Here is a 21,100-nt window from a genome sequence, read left to right on the forward strand (position 1 = left end):
AGCATCGCAAATGAGCGAGTATATCAAATAAAAACTTGTCATGGCTAGTCTCTCGAACCTCATGTCACAGACCAAGTAATTGCACAAAACATTACATTTCTAAAAGTAATGCACAACCATAAATTCGTTCGATAGTTAGTTCACAAAGCTCATAAACCACATCATCAACACATAAAACATTTGCATTTCTAAAACAGGGCATGATACAAAATTTCATCTCATCACTTTGCAATTCGTTTATGTGTGTTTTGGAGTGAAATTTTCTTTTTCTCGATACAATGGATATTCCATACAAAATTTACTTAAACGGCAAGAAGATCAATTCAAATTCGAGTACAAAAAGAGAAGCACAATACTCTAATCAACTTTTTTTAAAGTAGAAAATTAAATGAAACACAAAATTCCCTTGGGCAACGAGTACAGCTGTTGAGAATGAATCTCACATTGATAGGAGAATGAACTTTGCAATGGTTTTGATAGGAGCATATTTATGCTACTTAGTTGTGTTGTTTCCTTACACTTAGTGAGTTAATTACTATGTATTTCAGTCTTTTAAAGTATTTTCGTGTGTTTTTAGGTCCTAATGGCAAAAGGAGCAAGAAAGTGCATTTTGAGGCTATTTGGAGCATTTTTGGGCATGGATTGGATAGCTTAATCATGTAGCAATGAGGATGGACGAAATTGAAGACTAGAAGAGCTAGGAAAGGCTACAAATCTGGTGGAAGAAGTTCTACTCCAATGAAGATAAGGAAGAAGCAAGAAACAAGGAACCTTATCCAACCTTATCCAACCTTATCTTATCCTATCCTAGAAACCCTATCCTATCCTATCTCTAACATTATCCTATTCTATCCTATCCAAATCAGATTGGGACCTAAACCTAGCTACTTAGGGAGAATCAATTACACATTTAAACACCTATTTCAGTTTCTAGAAGACTCATCCATACCATTGCCGCAAATCACCATTCCTTGTAGGTTTAGGAATCACAATCCTTTTCCTACTCCTATATCACATGTCCTAGGCCCTTTAGGATTAGGAAATCTGCCTTAAACACAGTTTCTAGAACACCTAATCCTATCCCTACATGTGTGCCGCACCTAGCCTTCTAGAACTCCCTAATTCCTAGCTGAAATTCCTATTCCCATTCCCATTTAATTTCTGCCTTGAGTTAACCTTTCTACAATGGGATTAGGCAATCCTTTTCCTACACTAAGTGTGCCAAAACTAAGCCTATATAGATAGCCTTGCCGTGCCATTTAATCACGACCATCCCTTCACACAACATTCATACAGCCCTTCAGAAATCAACCCTTGCCGTGACCTTGCAACCACCCATCCATCATTCCCCTACTTCCATACATCCATCCCAACCTCCATACACCACCATAACCCCTTGCCGCACCACCATATATATCTAAAACCATCCAAAATCCAGAAAATCGTCCACAAACTCACCATAGACCTTGGTGCCGTGACCTAGCAAGGAGAAGGAGAAGGAAGACCAACCCTTGGGCGTTTGTACATTCAAGTTGGAGTGTTGGACGTGTCTAGGTGTAATCTATCTTTTATTTTCAATGTTTAAATCTATATTGCTTTGTTTTGTCATGAACATGAGAGGCTAAACTCGTTTTAGCCTAGGGATGCTTTGAAACCATGATTACAATTATAATATGATTTGATTAATTCCAGTTGTGATTTCATAAATTGCGAATGCAATTTACTTAACCGTTTGATGGATAACTTATTCTTGTATGTTTATTAGGGAGGCCTACTTAATTTGCATGCTTGAATTTGGGGCTAGAATATAAGGGTGTTTCACATAATCGTCACAAACTTATATTCACAAGTAGTTAAGGTTGTTTTCACAATCATGTTAAGTAAATTCCTAGCATGCGTATCATGATGTCATAGTTACAAGTGCTTTGTCAATACTTATGGTTTCCATTGAACGTAATGATCTTTAACCGTATCTCTATTATGATGTCATGTAGGGGACTTTTTGAAGAATGCTTTGGGTTGTCGTATGATGTCATCCAATCCACTAACTTAAGGGAAATCTGAGGGTTAATTAGTGATGTCACGGTTAATCTGGGGTGTTGAGGTTCATGGTTTATCGGAAAAGCAACTGGAAATCAATTTATGTTAGAAAGTATCATGTGTGGAGAAGTATCCCTTGGCTATCCCATCATCCATTAGTTTTTCTTATTTTCGTCCAAAATCTGTTTTAAAGTTTTAAGTCACTTGTTTTCTTTTAAATTCGTCCAAATTAAGTCCTAGAGTCTAAATTGAGTCTTTTTGGTTGTTTTTGGTTGTTTTGAGTCTTTAAAGTTTGTTTTGAGTCATATAAGTTAGTAAGAGTCTTGTGAGTCTATTTAAAGTGTTTTAAAACATATTTTCACATCTTTGAGTCAATTTTCATTAGATTAGCAATCCCTCCTAATCCCCGGCCTAGAACGATCCCTACTTATATCTATACTACAATTGTCGAAAAGAGGGTTTAATTTGTGTGCTTATATATTTCGCATCAAATTTTTGGCGCCGTTGCCGGGGATTAGCAATTTTGCTAATCCCCCGTTGTTTCTTTTTGTTTCTTTGTATTTTCTTTTTTTTTTAGCTACTGACCTAATTTCTTTTCTTGTTTATAGGTACTAGTTTATGACTCGTAGTTCTCAACCCGTTAGTGCAAACATCTTGGATTTCGACGACGATTTTGAGCGCACTTTGAGGAAGAAGAAGAAGAACCCAGAATCTAGTACGACTCCCAACCTTGAGGAGGAGGAAGAGCCAACGCCAAGGGAGGAAGAAGAACCCACGGCACAAGAGGAAGAAACCATGGCAGTGGACAACCGTACAATCAAGGAGCTTTCGGCTTCGGGAATGGCCAATGCCGCACCCTTGTGCATCCAATACCCAAGGGCGGCTCAAGACAAGACCGACGAATTTGAATTGAAGTCAAGCTTGTTGCACCACATTCCAAAATTCCATGGATTATCCATGGAAGATCCCAACAAGCATTTGAAGGAGTTCGAGGTAGTGTGTTCAAGCATGACTCCAGTTAACATTGATGGTAGCATTTTGAAGATGAAGGCTTTCCCGTTCTCACTTTTGGAGAAGGCCAAAGATTGGTTATACGAGCTAGCACCCGGAACGGTCACCTCTTGGGAGAGCATGAAGAGGGCGTTTCTTGAAAAGTTCTTTCCTACTTCAAGAGTCATTCTCTTGAGAAAGAAGATTAGTGGAATTCAACAAAGTCAAGGGGAGTCTTTTCCAACATACTATGAGCGTTTTAAAACCCTTGTTGCATCATGTCCTCAACATCAAATGAAAGAGGAGCTTCTACTTCAATACTTCTATGAAGGTCTTCTTCCCATTGAAAGACAAATGCTTGATGCTTCGGCGGGAGGAGCGTTGGTGGATAAAACCCCTATGGCAGCCAAGAACCTTATTGCAAACCGGGCTCTCAATGCACAACAATACGAAGGAATTGGGCAAAGAGACCCCCCACGGCAACAAGTGAATGAGGTAAGTTCTCAATCCGACATTCAAACTCAATTAGCTAATCTTACTTCTCTTGTGTCTCAGATGGCCGAAGGAATGAAGATCCAAAGTCCAATTGTATGTGGCGTATGTTCTATTCAAGGTCATCCTTCGGAAAAGTGCCCTCAATTGATTGAGAATGGGGGATGGGAGAGTGCAAACGCCATTGGATTTCCAAGCCAAAATCAGCCAAGGAATGACCCATATTCCAATACATACAATCCGGGTTGGAGAGACCATCCAAATTTCAAGTGGAGGGAGCCTCAACAACCTTACCAACAAGGAGGCTTTAGGCAGCAACCCCCGGGGTTTTACACCAAACCCCACGGCCAAGACCAAAACCAACCCCAATCCGCCCAAAACCATCAAGGTACATCTTTAGATAATGCTACAATTCTTAAGTTACTTACTAGTTTGTCTCAGGGGCAAGAAAATCAAAACAAGGCAATGCAAAACCAAGACAAAAGGGTGGACCACTTAGAAAAGCAAATAGGGCAGATTGCGGAGTTTGTGGGACAATTCCGAGACCAAGGCAAGCTTCCAAGTTCAACCATTGTCAATCCAAAGGGAGGGTTCGAATCTGCCAAAGCAATTACTTTGAGGAGTGGAAAAGAAGTTGGCACTACATCCACACCACCCAAAACAAGTCCTAATGAAGATGAGACGTTGCAACATGAAGAGAAGGCTCCAAACATGCCCACGGCAAGGACACAACATCTATTGCCGCAAGCATCTAAGGACACTACTTCATCCAATACATCCCATTCGGCCACCAAAGGTAAGTTAAGTTCAAATTTGATTAATTCTAACCCCGTTCCACCCAATGTTCCTTTTCCTCACAGATTTTTGCAAACAAAGAAGGAGGAGCATGAGAAGGACATTCTTGAGACATTTAGGAAAGTTCAAGTCAATATCCCACTCCTAGATGCCATAAAGCAAGTGCCCAAATACGCTAAGTTCTTGAAAGAATTGTGCACTACAAGGAAGAGGCCATCACATAAAGAGGTAGTAAGGGTAAGTGAGAATGTTTCCGCTGTTTTACAAAGAAAATTACCACCAAAGTGCAAAGATCCAGGTAGCTTTACAATCCCTTGTATTATTGGTCAAACTAAGTTCGAACATGCTATGTTAGACTTAGGAGCTTCAATTAACGTCATGCCATACTCTATTTATGCTTCAATGAACCTTGGTGAATTGAAAAATGATGGTGTGATTATTCAATTAGCCGATAGATCTAATGCCTATCCAAAGGGAGTATTGGAAGATGTCTTAGTGCAGGTGAATAATTTGATCTTCCCGGCGGATTTCTATGTCCTTGAAATGGAGGAAACTACCCATGCTCCATCCTTGCCGATTCTTCTTGGGAGGCCATTCATGAAGACAGCACGAACTAAGATAGACGTGTTTAAAGGCACTTTAACAATGGAATTCGATGGGGAAGTGATTGATTTTAATATTTCTGAAACTATGAGATTTCCTAATGATGATCACTCATGTTTCTCTATTGATATTCTTGATTCTTTGGCGCAGGCACACCTTGATCAATTACATGGCGATGCACTTGAAACGGTCATTACAAATGGCATAGAATTGAAGGATCACATGGCTGCCACCATAGCAACCCACGGCACACAATTGAACACCCATGCCGTGGCCTTTGATGAAGATGTAATTGAGACCGTGGCAGCCCTAGAGTCATTGCCACGGCTCCAAGGTAAGCACCCTAGTCCAATTTCAATTCCAATTACGACTAATAAGTTGCTTCCTTCTATAGAACAACCACCTACACTTGAGCTCAAACCGTTGCCAAATCACTTGAAGTATGTGTTTTTGGGCGAGCAAGACACATTGCCCGTCATTATAGCTTCATCACTCACGGCACAAGAGGAGGAGAAATTGGTGAGGGTTCTCAAAGAGCACAAGACGGCCATTGGGTGGACTTTGGCCGATATCAAGGGTATAAGTCCTACCACATGCATGCATCGAATTCTCATGGAAGAAGGCGCCAAACCATCAAGGGAAGCCCAACGTCGACTCAACCCACCAATGATGGAAGTAGTGAAGAAGGAAATCATCAAATTGCTTGATTGTGGCGTCATCTATCCCATCTCGGATAGTTGTTGGGTTTCACCTGTCCAAGTGGTTCCCAAGAAGTCCGGAGTCACGGTGGTGAAGAATGAAGAAGATGAACTTGTGCCTACACATATTCAAACCGGTTGGAGGGTGTGCATTGACTATAGGAAGCTAAATGCCGCAACAAGGAAAGATCACTTCCCTTTACCATTCATTGATCAAATGCTTGAAAGGTTAGCCGGTCATTCTTTTTATTGCTTTCTTGATGGTTACTCGGGATATAATCAAATTGTCATAGCACCGGATGATCAAGAAAAGACCACCTTTACTTGTCCATTTGGTACTTTTGCATATCGTCGTATGCCATTTGGTTTATGCAATGCACCCGCCACTTTCCAACGATGCATGGTAAGTATCTTCTCCGATTATGTTGAAAAGATAATTGAAGTATTTATGGACGATTTTAGTGTCTTTGGGGACTCATTTGATGATTGCTTGCATAATCTTACTTTAATCTTGCAAAGATGTATGGAAACTAACCTTGTTTTGAATTGGGAAAAATGTCATTTTATGGTTAAACAAGGCATAGTTTTGGGCCATATCATCTCTGAAAAAGGAATTGAAGTTGATAAGTCTAAAATAGATCTTGTACGCTACTTACCCTCTCCTACTACGGTTAGAGAGGTTCGTTCTTTTCTTGGCCATGCAGGATTCTATAGGCGATTTATCAAGGATTTCTCCAAGATTGCACAACCCCTATGCCGTCTCCTACAAAAAGAAGTGGCGTTCGAGTTCAACGAGGAGTGTGAGAAGGCATTCAAGCTTCTCAAGGACAAGCTTACCACGGCACCTATCATCCTTCCACCTGATTGGACGTTGCCTTTTGAGCTCATGTGTGATGCATCCGATTATGCAATAGGGGCTGTTTTGGGTCAAAGGAAGAACAAGCATTCCCACGCCATCTACTATGCTTCTAGGACCTTGAACGATGCTCAATTAAACTATTCTACCACTGAAAAAGAACTTCTTGCCGTTGTATTTGCTTTAGATAAGTTTCGTTCATATTTACTTGGCACTAAAGTGATTGTATTTTCTGACCATGCAGCTCTTAGGTACTTATTCACTAAAAAGGAGGCTAAACCACGGCTCATTAGATGGATGCTTCTTCTCCAAGAGTTTGATATTGAAATTCGAGACAAGAAAGGGAGTGAGAACGTAGTTGCTGACCATTTAAGTCGTTTGGTGTGCAATGAGGACTCCTTACCCATCCAAGAGACTTTCCCCGATGAACAATTGTTGTCCATTAAGGTATGTGAACCTTGGTATGCCGATTTGGTCAATTTTTTGGTGTCAAAACGTGTTCCAAGTACCCTAGCAAGGCACCAACGTGATAAGTTAAAGAAAGAGGCACGGTTTTATGTATGGGATGACCCATATTTGTGGAAGTTTTGTGCAGATCAGATTGTGCGTCGTTGTGTGCATGATTGTGAGTTTAATTCGATTCTAACATTTTGTCATACTTATGCTTGTGGTGGACACTTTGGCACACAACGCACTGCCCTTAAAGTATTAGAATGTGGTTTTTATTGGCCAACAATCTTTAAAGATGCTAGAACATTTTGTTTAACTTGTGATCGTTGCCAACGAATGGGAAATATTGGTGCAAGGGACCAAATGCCGCAAACACCTATCTTTAACGTTGAAATTTTTGATGTTTGGGGCATTGATTTCATGGGTCCTTTCCCATCTTCGTTTGGCTTTACTTATATTTTGCTTGCGGTAGATTATGTCTCAAAATGGGTGGAAGCCAAAGCCACCCGTACTAATGATTCTAGAGTTGTTGCAGATTTTATAAAGACTAACATTTTTGCTAGATTTGGGATGCCTCGAGTGCTTATTAGTGATGGAGGCTCTCACTTTTGTAATCGTACCATTGAAGCACTACTCAAGAAGTATCAAGTCACACATAAGGTTTCAACACCTTACCATCCCCAAACCAATGGCCAAGCCGAGGTGTCCAATAGAGAAATCAAGCAAATCTTGGAGAAGACCGTTGGACCAACAAGAAAAGATTGGAGTGTGCGTTTGGAGGATGCTTTATGGGCCTATAGGACGGCATACAAGACACCAATAGGCATGTCCCCTTTTCGGCTAGTGTATGGCAAGCCATGTCATCTCCCCGTGGAATTAGAGCACAAGGCTCATTGGGCGATCAAGACATTCAATATGGACATAGATGCGGCTGGAATGCATAGGAAGTTGCAATTGAATGAACTTGAGGAACTTAGGCGTGAAGCATATGAGAATGCGTGCATGTACAAGGAAAAGACCAAAGCTTTTCATGACAAGATGATCCGAAGCAAAACATTCTCCATAGGGCAAAAAGTTTTACTTTTCAATTCCCGCCTTCGTTTATTCCCTGGTAAGTTACGTTCTAAATGGATTGGACCTTTTGTTGTTACTAATGTTTTTTCACATGGCGCAGTTCAAATCCAAAGCTTGAGGAATGGCCAAGAATTCAAGGTGAACGGGCATCGTTTGAAGCCCTATTATGCAAATGTTGAAGGGCAAGTTGTGGAGGATATCACACTCCATGTCGTGGGCTCCAAATGAGGATAAGAAGACGGTTCGTCCGGCTGCACGACGTTAAAGCAAGCGCTTCTTGGGAGGCAACCCATGCATTCAACGAGAGAGGATGTGGGCATTCACCAATTCAAGCTACAAAATCAGATTTGCGTTCCTCAATCTCTATCTCTTTATTATTTTTATTTTGTCATGTTAGTTCGTTTATATTGTTTGTTTGGATGTGAGTCTTTGTGTGAAACATTGAGGACAATGTTTGATTTAAGTGTGGGGGGGTAAACAAAGTGTTTTTCATGCAAATTCGTGGGATTTTATCACCCATCATTTCTAAAGTTGTTTCACACTGTTTTTAAGTGTTTTTAGAGTGTTTTGAAGTGTTTTTATGTCTTTTGGTCAGAAAATCCGAAAATTTACAAAACAATTACAAAATAGTTTTGAAAAACCCAAAAAGAGTTGTTTTTAAGTTGTTTTTGTGTGTTTGTTTGTGTCTTAGGTCACCTTCCAACACAATGATGAGGATTTGGTTTTTAATTGCATGACTATTAAAGAATGTTGTAAACATGGCTGGAAGTTGATTTATGCTTTGGTTTATGCTTGGTTATGGTTATAATTTATGAATTCACATGTAATTACAAAGATAAAATCAGTTTTTGTAACATGCTTGAAGGAAGAAACTCAAACTAACGCTACATCCTTGAGAGACTTGAGCCTATAACGTTCTTTGGAGAGTATAATCTATGATTTCTTGTTTTCTAAAGTCGTTGCATGATCTCATCATTCTTTGCTTGGTTGCTATTTAGAATGCATTTCATTATAGTTCCAAATACTAGAACTCATGCCCATTTCATTCAAAGCATGATATTGATTGCATAACATACAATAAGATGAAGTTGTTAGTCAAGCCAGAGCCAAAAAGCCTATCCCTTTTCATATGTATTGTAGGATTAACCCTCTTGAGCCTTTTCAAAGCCTATTTTCGTTTTTAGCCACATTATCCTCACCTAGCCTAGAATAGGACTTTCCATACCTTGGTTTTTAAAGGATAGTGAAGCACGACTTAGAGTGAACTCCTTTAGTCAATTCATGGCAGAAAACAAGTGTGGGGGAAGATGATAGGGCACGAAAAAGAAAAAAAAAAGAAAAAGAAAAAAAAAAAAAAGAGAAAAAGAGAAGGAAAGAAGAGAAATTCGTAGAAAAATCAAAAGAAAATAGAAAAGTGTTCAAAAGAAAGAAAAGGAGTTGAAAAATAAGTGAGAATGAACTCACAAGTGTTGGTTGTTGAAGGAAGGGTCCAAAAGAGTGAATTTGACCCTAAATGTTGCATGAATCTTCCCTTGTGTTTAAAAGTTGGTTTTTTTTGCCATTAGAAGTGAGTTTAAGTGTCAATTTCATTACTTTGCTTACTATTGCTTTAAGAACGTTTGTTTATCCTTACCTTTCTTTGTTAGCCAATACCTTAGCCTCGTTACAACCCTCAACTTCTATCTTGATGTTATGTGTTCAATATGTGGAGTTTGAATTTGGTATGAGCATATGGAATCACTGGTTCTCGTTCTAAGTAGTAGCATTCCATTCATGAGATCATATTCATGTCATTGTCGTAAATCCAGAAAATGCTTTCTTTGATATAACATATGTGAGTATTAGTCTTCATATTTACATCAATCTTCTCACATATAACTAGTGTAGGGTGTGAAGTTAGAAAATCTGTGTGAAAATAGAGTGCATTCTAGTGAGGAATTGAGGGAATTCTCTAAGGCATGTTACTACATTCGAAACATTGTTTTAATTGATTATATGTGAACTAATAGGTAGTAACTATGATTAAGTGTTTGTTGAAGTATAAAGAAAGCTAAAAACCGTGGGGATGATGTTCTCTAATGTGTCATGTTCGTTGGGAATCCCTGAGATACATGTTGGAAGGTTTAGAATGTGTTTAGTTTTGTTTTTGATTTATTTCGTTTTGCTTGAGGACTAGCAAAAGCTAAGTGTGGGGGAATTTGATAGGAGCATATTTATGCTACTTAGTTGTGTTGTTTCCTTACACTTAGTGAGTTAATTACTATGTATTTCAGTCTTTTAAAGTATTTTCGTGTGTTTTTAGGTCCTAATGGCAAAAGGAGCAAGAAAGTGCATTTTGAGGCTATTTGGAGCATTTTTGGGCATGGATTGGATAGCTTAATCATGTAGCAATGAGGATGGACGAAATTGAAGACTAGAAGAGCTAGGAAAGGCTACAAATCTGGTGGAAGAAGTTCTACTCCAATGAAGATAAGGAAGAAGCAAGAAACAAGGAACCTTATCCAACCTTATCCAACCTTATCTTATCCTATCCTAGAAACCCTATCCTATCCTATCTCTAACATTATCCTATTCTATCCTATCCAAATCAGATTGGGACCTAAACCTAGCTACTTAGGGAGAATCAATTACACATTTAAACACCTATTTCAGTTTCTAGAAGACTCATCCATACCATTGCCGCAAATCACCATTCCTTGTAGGTTTAGGAATCACAATCCTTTTCCTACTCCTATATCACATGTCCTAGGCCCTTTAGGATTAGGAAATCTGCCTTAAACACAGTTTCTAGAACACCTAATCCTATCCCTACATGTGTGCCGCACCTAGCCTTCTAGAACTCCCTAATTCCTAGCCGAAATTCCTATTCCCATTCCCATTTAATTTCTGCCTTGAGTTAACCTTTCTACAATGGGATTAGGCAATCCTTTTCCTACACTAAGTGTGCCAAAACTAAGCCTATATAGACAGCCTTGCCGTGCCATTTAATCACGACCATCCCTTCACACAACATTCATACAGCCCTTCAGAAATCAACCCTTGCCGTGACCTTGCAACCACCCATCCATCATTCCCCTACTTCCATACATCCATCCCAACCTCCATACACCACCATAACCCCTTGCCGCACCACCATATATATCTAAAACCATCCAAAATCCAGAAAATCGTCCACAAACTCACCATAGACCTTGGTGCCGTGACCTAGCAAGGAGAAGGAGAAGGAAGACCAACCCTTGGGCGTTTGTACATTCAAGTTGGAGTGTTGGACGTGTCTAGGTGTAATCTATCTTTTATTTTCAATGTTTAAATCTATATTGCTTTGTTTTGTCATGAACATGAGAGGCTAAACTCGTTTTAGCCTAGGGATGCTTTGAAACCATGATTACAATTATAATATGATTTGATTAATTCCAGTTGTGATTTCATGAATGATGAATTCAATTTACTTATCTATTTTAATTAAAACTTGCTTATGTATATGAATTGAGAGTGCACGCTTGATTTGCATGCATAAACATGATGCTAGGATATGAGGGAACTTCACCTAATCGTTGGGAACTCACATCCATGAGTAGTTAAGATTGTTGGTCGCAATTATGTTAAGTAAATTCTTGGTATAAGTATCATGCGCTTTCATAGTTACGAATGCCTCGTCAACACCTATGATTTCCATAGAACCTAATGATCTTTGATTGTCTTTCTATCATGCGCTTTCATATAGAAAACTTTTAAGGAATAATTTGATTGCAATGCGCTAATTCCATTCAATTCAATGACCTAAGGGAAATCTGAGAGTTAATTTAAGCGTACCTAATTAACTTGGGGTGTTGAGGTTCATAAATTCATCGAATAAGCAACTGGAGATTATTTTGTATGCAAGTATGCCATGTGTGGAGAAAAACCTCCTAGCCATCTCACCATCCACTTAATTTCACCAATTTCGTCAGAATCTGCCTATTTTACATATTTGTTTTGTTTGTTTGATTTTCGTCAAAAACCAAATCCCCAAGTGTCTTAGAGTGTCTAATTAGTTAGAATATGTTTTAGATTGTGTTTTTGAGTGTTTTGATTCAAGTTGTTACCCAAATTCGTCCAAATTAGTGAAAGTGCTCAAAACTGCCCAGAAAGTGTTTTTAAGGCAGTTTTGAGTGTTTTGGGGCAGTTTTGAGTCTTTGGGTTTGTTTTAGTGTTTTTATTGTTTAGCTTTGCATTCTTCGAGTCTAGTTTAGTGTTTTAACCTTTGTTTTACGTTTTTGAGTCAGTTTCCAAGTGATTTAGCAATCCCTCCTAATCCCCGGTTTAGAACGATCCCTACTTATTTATATGCTACAATTGTCAAAAGAGGGTTAATTTGTGTGTTAAGTTACGCTCATATACCACAATCATGTGAAGTTCACGCTAAGTGCATCACACCTGGGTCCTAATTGCCTAATGCAAAACTTGTACACACTTGGGTCCTAATTGCCTAATGCAAAACTTGTACATGCTTGCACTAAAGATACCTATTCTAAGCGTAATTGCAGTGTGAAGCTCGTCTCGATCGTAGACTTGGTACTAACACAAGTGTAAGCATCGCAAATGAGCGAGTATATCAAATAAAAACTTGTCATGGCTAGTCTCTCGAACCTCATGTCACAGACCAAGTAATTGCACAAAACATTACATTTCTAAAAGTAATGCACAACCATAAATTCGTTCGATAGTTAGTTCACAAAGCTCATAAACCACATCATCAACACATAAAACATTTGCATTTCTAAAACAGGGCATGATACAAAATTTCATCTCATCACTTTGCAATTCGTTTATGTGTGTTTTGGAGTGAAATTTTCTTTTTCTCGATACAATGGATATTCCATACAAAATTTACTTAAACGGCAAGAAGATCAATTCAAATTCGAGTACAAAAAGAGAAGCACAATACTCTAATCAACTTTTTTTAAAGTAGAAAATTAAATGAAACACAAAATTCCCTTGGGCAACGAGTACAGCTGTTGAGAATGAATCTCACATTGATAGGAGAATGAACTTTGCAATGGTTTATAAGTAAGTTGGGCTCTTATATTGGCAATTGATTTTATGGTAAAATCTCAATTTTTTTTTTTCATGGTATCAAATCAAATTGTTTTGAGTGTGAAGCCCAACCATCATGCGTGTTCCACGCCACCTCGTTTGTGTTGTCCATGTATTAGGCTATAAAATTTGCCCCAGTTGAGGGGCGTGTTGAGAATGAATCCCACATTTACGAGAGAATGGACATTACAAAGTTGTATGAGTAAGTTGGGTTACTCTTCATATTGTTAAGTGGTTTTATCGTGAAGTCAACTTTCTTCAACATCAATTATCAAAGTGTAAGGAATTCCTTACACTACTAGGATAAAATTGAGCCAAATACAACATGAAGAAATAGAGTGCTCTATAACAGCTAATTTTTATCTAGGGGTGTGCTATCCACACACCCATTTTTACTTCTCACACACCCTTTTAATTTTCGACCGTTATATCGAATGAATTGAAGAAGATCAAAAGATAAAAATTAATAAAAGATGTATGAATATCACTTCCCGTTATCTATGCTCTAATCAGCTAATTGGATGAAAATTATTAGTTTGAAGCATATGCTTCCCCTCCATATATTTGGGTATTGTAAACAATATTGGTTAACGGTGGTCGTCCACGTGCACGTGAAGCTGTTGATTGATGTAGAACATGTGTTGCACTTGGATTCTTTGATCGATGAAAGCCTACTTTTAACGGTCAAAATCCATGTTGGAAGTGTTGGAACTTTTAAATTAGAGTTTATAGACTCCAACAAGGATTACAATCATTACATGCTATTTAAAACAAGAAAATATATGTATGTGTATCGTGTAAACCGCAAATCAATATTGCATTTATATGTACAAGTATATATATGTATGTTTCCATGCAATCAGGTGAGCCCTTCAAGATTACAAGCATATATCAAGATTCATGCACTTAATCAAATATATACATGTGAACCCAGGAACAAACTCATGTAATTATACATAAGGGTAAGCATGCGTCATGCCTGTATATTGTACAGAAGGGTTTCAATGATAATAGCCAAGTACCTGAGGATACCATTGTCGTAGAAGAAGAATATACTGATATACAAGAAAGGCCTTCTACTGAATACACAGAGAACCCAGAAGAGAGTCTTCTACTCACTGTGATCCTTAATGTTCTACTAGTGATAGAGCTAGTTTTCTGAATAGAACATGTTGTTAATTATCACGTGAGCAGAGATGCTTCTTTAATACATAATCATAACCAATTCCCACCTATCATTGGAAGCTGGTTGTAACCATTGTAACCACGCTCAAAACATGAATAGGGATTGCCATGTTCCACGCATCTTTCCACTTATTTTTAATAGTTAATATAACTATGGGCTTAATATAATAATAAAATAAACATTTGACACATAGAAGAAGATTTAATATTTGTATTCAATTAACCATCAAATAAAAGTTTGACATATGATATCTCATTTGGAGATGATATTCAATGGTTCATATTATAAATTTGTTAGGGTGAATTGCCAATTTAGTCCATGAACTATCATCTCAGTGAAAATTTGGTCCCTAAACTATTTTTTTTCACAAAAATCAGTCATTGAATTATAAAAATCTGCCAATTACATCCATAATATTATATTCAAAGCTACTATATTCAATTTTCCGTCAATTTAAGTCATGTTACTTGCATGTGATACACATTGGAGGGTAGATTGGTAGTTTTTCATAAAGAAATAGTGTATGGAGTTAACTTTGGAGGGTAAATTGGTAGTTTTATATAAGAAATAGTGTAAGTTAACTTTGGAGGGTAAATTAGATGTTAGATTTGCAACCTATATGATATGGTAAGGGTTTATAGGCTAGGAAATAACAGTATTACACCCTAAAGTGTGTCAAGTGACTTAAGTTGACAAAATTTTTGATAAAAATAGCTTTGAATATAATAGTAGGGATGAAATTAGCAATTTTTAATGAATTTAGGAACTTATTTTACCGAAAAATAATTCAGGGACCTAATTTTCACTGAGGTGATAGGTCAGGGACTAAATCAGCACTTGACTCAATTTTTTATATACAATAAAACCTTTCTAAATACTCTATAAAAAATAATATCTTTGTACTAATAAAAAATTATGATCTTAAGTTGGGTCAGGTATGCATAAGAATAAGCTTCACATTCTAATAAGCTATAATTTTTTTAGTTTTCTTGCCTCCACATGGTAATATTTGTCAATGGAAAGGGATTCTCTTTGGATCCCTTCCACCTGAACCACCTGAGCGTAAAATCTAGGCCCTTAAAATTTGATCCAATGGCTAAAGTAATTATAACTTTTAAAGGGGGCCCTGTTTTTAGCCGTTGAATCAAATTTCAAGGGTTCGGATTTGTGGCTCAGGTGGAAGGGATCCGAAGAGGACCCCTTTCCAATTGTCAATAGGTATAATGTTGTTTGGGACAATACTTTTTTTGTGTTCAGAGTTAATACTACATCTTAAGCTTGTGGATACATAATACTTCATCAACACAAACATCTTCTTGTTGAAGCCAAAATACTTCTCATTTTTCAAACATGTTTACAATTTTTTGACATGAAACTTTTGGTATTTATGTCTTGTCATCCTCAAAATTATCTATTTCCCCTTCTTGCCTAATTGCAACAATGATTCCTTAGTTAAAGCATACAGAACTTCTTACACAGCTCAGCATGAATATTTACATTTAGCTGACTTCACATATTGAGCTTAAGTGGCATGACTGATTTAATAGAGGAAGAAGAAAAAGTATTCATTTGAATTGGTTGAAGATTGCATTGGATGTATAGTGTGTATTTATAAAATTTACATAGGAATAATAACATTAAAGAGAATATTACATACATATATATTCACTAGTTTTAAAAATTAAGTGTCTCTCTTTTTCCAATGTTAGAAATTGGCAAAATTCATTACTAATATTGTTCTTTATATCCATACAACTTTTATTAAGAATAACTAAATCAAAAGTAATATTTTCTAACATTATACTATATATAAGTTTTACTACATGTTTATAGCTTTATATTATATAGTAACACTACATAATAAAGTAGAGGATTTGAGCATAGAATCTTTTGAAATAATATGAAGAAAAATACCTCTAAATTATCAGTGACTAGGTTCATTTAATTACTTTATTAGAAGCAACGGACTAGAAAAATAGAAATGGTGGAGACAAAGCCATATTTGACTGGTCACTTTCGATTGTTTTCCACTTTGTTTGTTACGTTCGTCAAGTCAAAGGTTTATTTCTCCTACTTTGCCTACCAGTTTCTAAGAGTTCATACTCAACATTCGGCATATTCTAATTCTACTAAAGCACTCCTTTTTAAAAAGTTCAGTAGCCTAGATTGCACAATTCATATTTTTCAACTTTTTAATACAGTAATATTATTTACACTAGACATAGCTTGTTTGAAAGTGATGTTAAAATGTTTAAAAACTTTTAAGAGAAAATATTTTTAGGTTTAAAAAACAGTTAAATTGTTTTTTGTAAGAATCACCGGCTATGTGCAACTTTGAAGAAGTATTTTAAGTGCTATTTTAGGATTTACTTGCATTTTTACTACGAATTGGTCCCATAAACACTTTCACCAAAAACAATTTCGACCATTTTAAAAACACTTCCAAACGAGTAGTAAATCACACATTAGATCAACCATATTAATGTGATAATAAACTTGTTATTTGAAAAATGAATGTAAGATTTTCTATACACAAGTGGAGAGGCAAATGAAATCCACTTTTAAGAATATTGAACATTCACAGTAATTTTCACAAGGTAAAGACCTTCCTTTAGATAAAGTATATTTAGGATTCAAGTATCAAAGGGTTAACTCTTATATTTCAGAACCTTCTATTTTTGTGAGTGGCAACTAAATCATTCATTACATTGAGTAAGTCACGCACCAACTAAGTCATGCACCAAGTTCAATTTAAAAACAGAAGATCATACTCCAACTAAGCAAAAAAGTCATTTAATTATCCAATGTAATATGATATTTGGTTTTTTATAAAAAGAATAACCGTTACTTACTATAAGTTGCTTTTTTTTTCTTTTTTTTTTTTAAATAGAAAAACAGAAAAATGACTGTTTACTTGTCAAATTTTTATTTTGGTCGAAGGTTAAGGTCATGATGTTTTACAGTGTAAACAAAAAAAATACACATTAATATTTTTGGCTACATTGCCTGAAGAAAAATTTTCCCTCTCCCAACCCACTCTCTCCCCTCAATCCTCTCTCCCAAAAACCCTAGCTTTGAAATCTCAAGCGCCGCCTATCCTTGCTTTGGCTTGAGCTAGCGACAACCTCCCTCCCCTCCTCCTAGCCTCTCCCTCATCCTCCTAGCCCCCTCCACCTTTCTAGCCCTCCACAGTCGCCTCCCCTCTTACTCCCACTTTCCACGACCACGTCCTTTCTCATTACTCAACTGTTTTTTTTCGGCGAATCGTCTTCCTCTCTCTTCAAAGGTGCTAATAACCAGCACCTCAACTCCCCCGCCATTTTGTGGGAAACCAAATTTCATGATTTTTTGGAACCTCCGCCCCAAAGTCGATATTTGCCCTAATCCAAGGCTTTATCCTTTAACTTGGAGCTTGATATTTGATGTTTGGGTGATTCTTGGTTGTTGGTGGGTCAAATCCACTGCCCGCTCGAAACCACAATGGCGACAACCTTATTAACCCATATTTTGCTGCGCCACCTTGTGCTCTCAGGTCTGATGGCTGATCGCATTTGGGTGACCGGATTTGATGGCTGTACCGCCCTGGCAACGGGAGCTGGCGTTTGTGCAGCCTTGGTTGACCAGATTTATCCTTTCCGCCATCTTAGGCGTTCAGACATTGTGGCCCTGCCACCTTGTGAGCTCAGATTTGACGATTGACTACCTTCATGACCGAACCTGACGATTGCGCTTTCTAGGCATCGAGATCTGGCATTTGTGTCGCCTTTGGTGACCAAATATGTCATTTCCGCCGCTTTGGGAGTGTCAAATATGGTGGCTCCGTCGCGTTAAGTTTCAGATTTGTCGACTCTGCCACCTCCCTTAACTCCTAGTCGTGGTAGATCCCACTCATCGGATGAGGCTGCATGTAGTTGTGGCTCAAGTGTCTTAACACTCGAATGAGCCGACTGGTGGGTCGCTTCTTGGTGTAGATTAATTTTTTTGTCTCGCCTAGCGACAACCGTGTGTGGTTTTCGCCTTGAGCGATACGTTATGTGACTTTGTTTACTAATAACGATTTTATGTGATCTCGCTCATCTGCGATAACTTTATCTTGTTTTGTTTCGGCAATGATTTGTTATAGATGTTGCATCTATCGTTTTGCGACAGAATAGTATAGGTACGGATTTTATAATTTTTGTAAATGTGGTGGTTGTTTAGGGATTTACTTAATTGTTTGTTTGAGAAAATTCGAACTTGATCATTGGAACATTGTATCCAATTGACCTATGTAATTGTCTAGAACGATTAATGAAATACTAATTTGTCGTTTCTTGTAAAAAAAAAAAAAAAAATCTACTCATTCGAAGAGTTGAAAAATAAGTTTACCAAAAGCTGACGAATTCCTTTTTCCTTAAAAAAAACAAATTGGAAAAATTCTTTAAAACAAGAAAGATAGAAACATGGTAAAGTAATTGTGGCAAAATGAATTTCAAATGATTGAGATTAAAGCATTATACAAAAATGTCGAATGTACTTTGTGGAGCAAAAAATAATCAAGAAAATTACGGAGGCGACATGTGGATTTTTAGGTAAAGAAGACAAAATTACCCTCGAGGCACACCAGGATTCCCACCGCATGCAACGGACAATAATGGCTTAATCGATGTCAAAGGTGATCAAAATTGTATTCTTTTAAACCCTCTTATCACTCCTCATCCAATCCTCACCCATAAGGTAACTCCCAATCATCATTTTCAAATTAGGATTAATTGCCAAAATCAATTGATTAATTTCCTAATTAATTGATTAATTGCCAAACTAATTGCAAGATATTATTTTACTTAATATCTTGCAATCAATCCCACAAATCAACCAAATGTGGCCGGTCCCAATTCTCCTAATAGGGCCGGCCACACCCCTATATATACCCACTCATTTTCTCCAAAACCTAAGTCCAATTCTCTTCTAAAATTCTTCAAATTTCTTTAGACACTTTCTCTCTCAAATTCTAACTTTGGCATCGAAGGTTTTTCAGCCAAAGTCCCCCATTCATCGTGGGCGCGTTAGGCTCTTGGCATTGACCTAAGATGTTAATTGTTTTGCAGGTGCATTTTCATCCAAGAAAAAGAAGGCGGAAATTTGCATCCACAAATTGATGATTTCATTAAGAGTTTGATTCACATGCTCAAAGAAGACACTCGCATTCAAAGTTTCTCATTTCTTGTTCATTTGTCGATTTTTCGTACGTCCTTATTTGTAGATTTTTTTTTATAAAATTCTTTGAATAAACGTAAAAGAAAAGTGCAATGACTAGAAATTTGGAAACCATGATGAATGGAACTTCCTACGTTCAAAGATCCAAATCGAATAATGAAGGACAAGACATAGCCCCACCACGACGATCCACAAGGCTCAATACAATGGTAAGAGGAGTAACTTTGCCACCAAGTAGCACCACCACCATGGCAGCCACAGGGACTACCGTGGCAGTGAGGAGTGGGCCAACATCATAGCAGCAAGCCCAAGGTGAGCAAGGGGTAGATAGGTAATTATGTCTATAGACCTTGTTTTTGTTTAAGTTTGTCATTATAATATCTTTGTTGAGTGACAACATCACGTCGTGTTATTAAATCATATATTATAACATTAGTATTCTGTCCTTAGTTTTTAATGTTCATTGATTAAGATTTTATCAGTTTTTAGATTGTGAGCAAAGTTCCTAGCATTAATACATTAATGAATTACATGCAAGTTACATAATTTTTATAATAAAAATTAGTAATTGATTTATAGTTTTAATACTCACACCCTTATTAAACTCCTAATTAATTTTCAATTCAAACATTTCCAAAATATTAAAAAAAAATATATATATATATAATAAGTTTGGAACAAGACTTGGCTGCTAAAGATTCAGCAGCACCTCCCACTGCTAACTAATCACGGCTGGACACGTGTTCAAGTTGTGAATTTTTTAATCACAACTTGGACACGTGTCCAACCGTGATTGGTTGGTAGCAGGAGATGATGCTGAATCTTTCAGCAGCCAAGTCTTTTCAATAAGTTTGTACTCATTAAATTAAATTTTCAATTTTTTAATCTTATATGTATTGACACACCCCAACCAGAGTCGAGATATGCTGGTCGTCACCTGAATGTAACGTAACCAAAGTGTAAGTGATGTAAAAATGTAAATAAATTAAAAACCGAAATTAGAACTTAATTTAACTAATAAAGTGAGTGCGCAGTAGTAGGTACAACCCATAAACTACAACTGTTCAGAGCATAGATACTAACATTAGTGTAGTTGAAACTAAATAAGTGTTTAGTACACAACCAGAAACAGTTCCTACTTTTAAATAGAGTATGTCAGAACACCAGCTTTTCCTCGTATGCCACCAAGCAAATTCAACTAACTAGGACTTGGAGGGGCGAAAAACAGAAGGGTGAGTAGGCACAAAAATAAAGGTTTCCAAAAACCGTTTGTTTTCTGAACAAACTAACCCCTTGTTGTAAAACAAGTATAGTTTCCCAAAAATCCTACTACGTATAAATATGAAATCAAATGCATGCCAACAATAAATCTAGAAATATGCCACAATAGAATATCTCAACGACAATATAAATATAATCTTATGCTCAATAATCTATACTAGCATGCAAGTCAGAGTTACCTAATGTGACCTGTACGACTGCACCTATTGCTCATCAATCTATGCTAACACATGAGTTGAAGTCACTTGTGACCTGTGCGACAGGCTAGGTGTAATAATATATGTTATAGTGTTACGATCACGTGAAGGCTAACGCTATGCGCGGGTCACCTACAAGTTAGAGTCGCCTAATGCGACCTGTACA

This window comes from Pyrus communis, chromosome 15, assembly GCF_041283825.1.
Source record: "Pyrus communis isolate YQ-2024b chromosome 15, ASM4128382v1, whole genome shotgun sequence".
NCBI classification, from domain to species: domain Eukaryota; kingdom Viridiplantae; phylum Streptophyta; class Magnoliopsida; order Rosales; family Rosaceae; genus Pyrus; species Pyrus communis.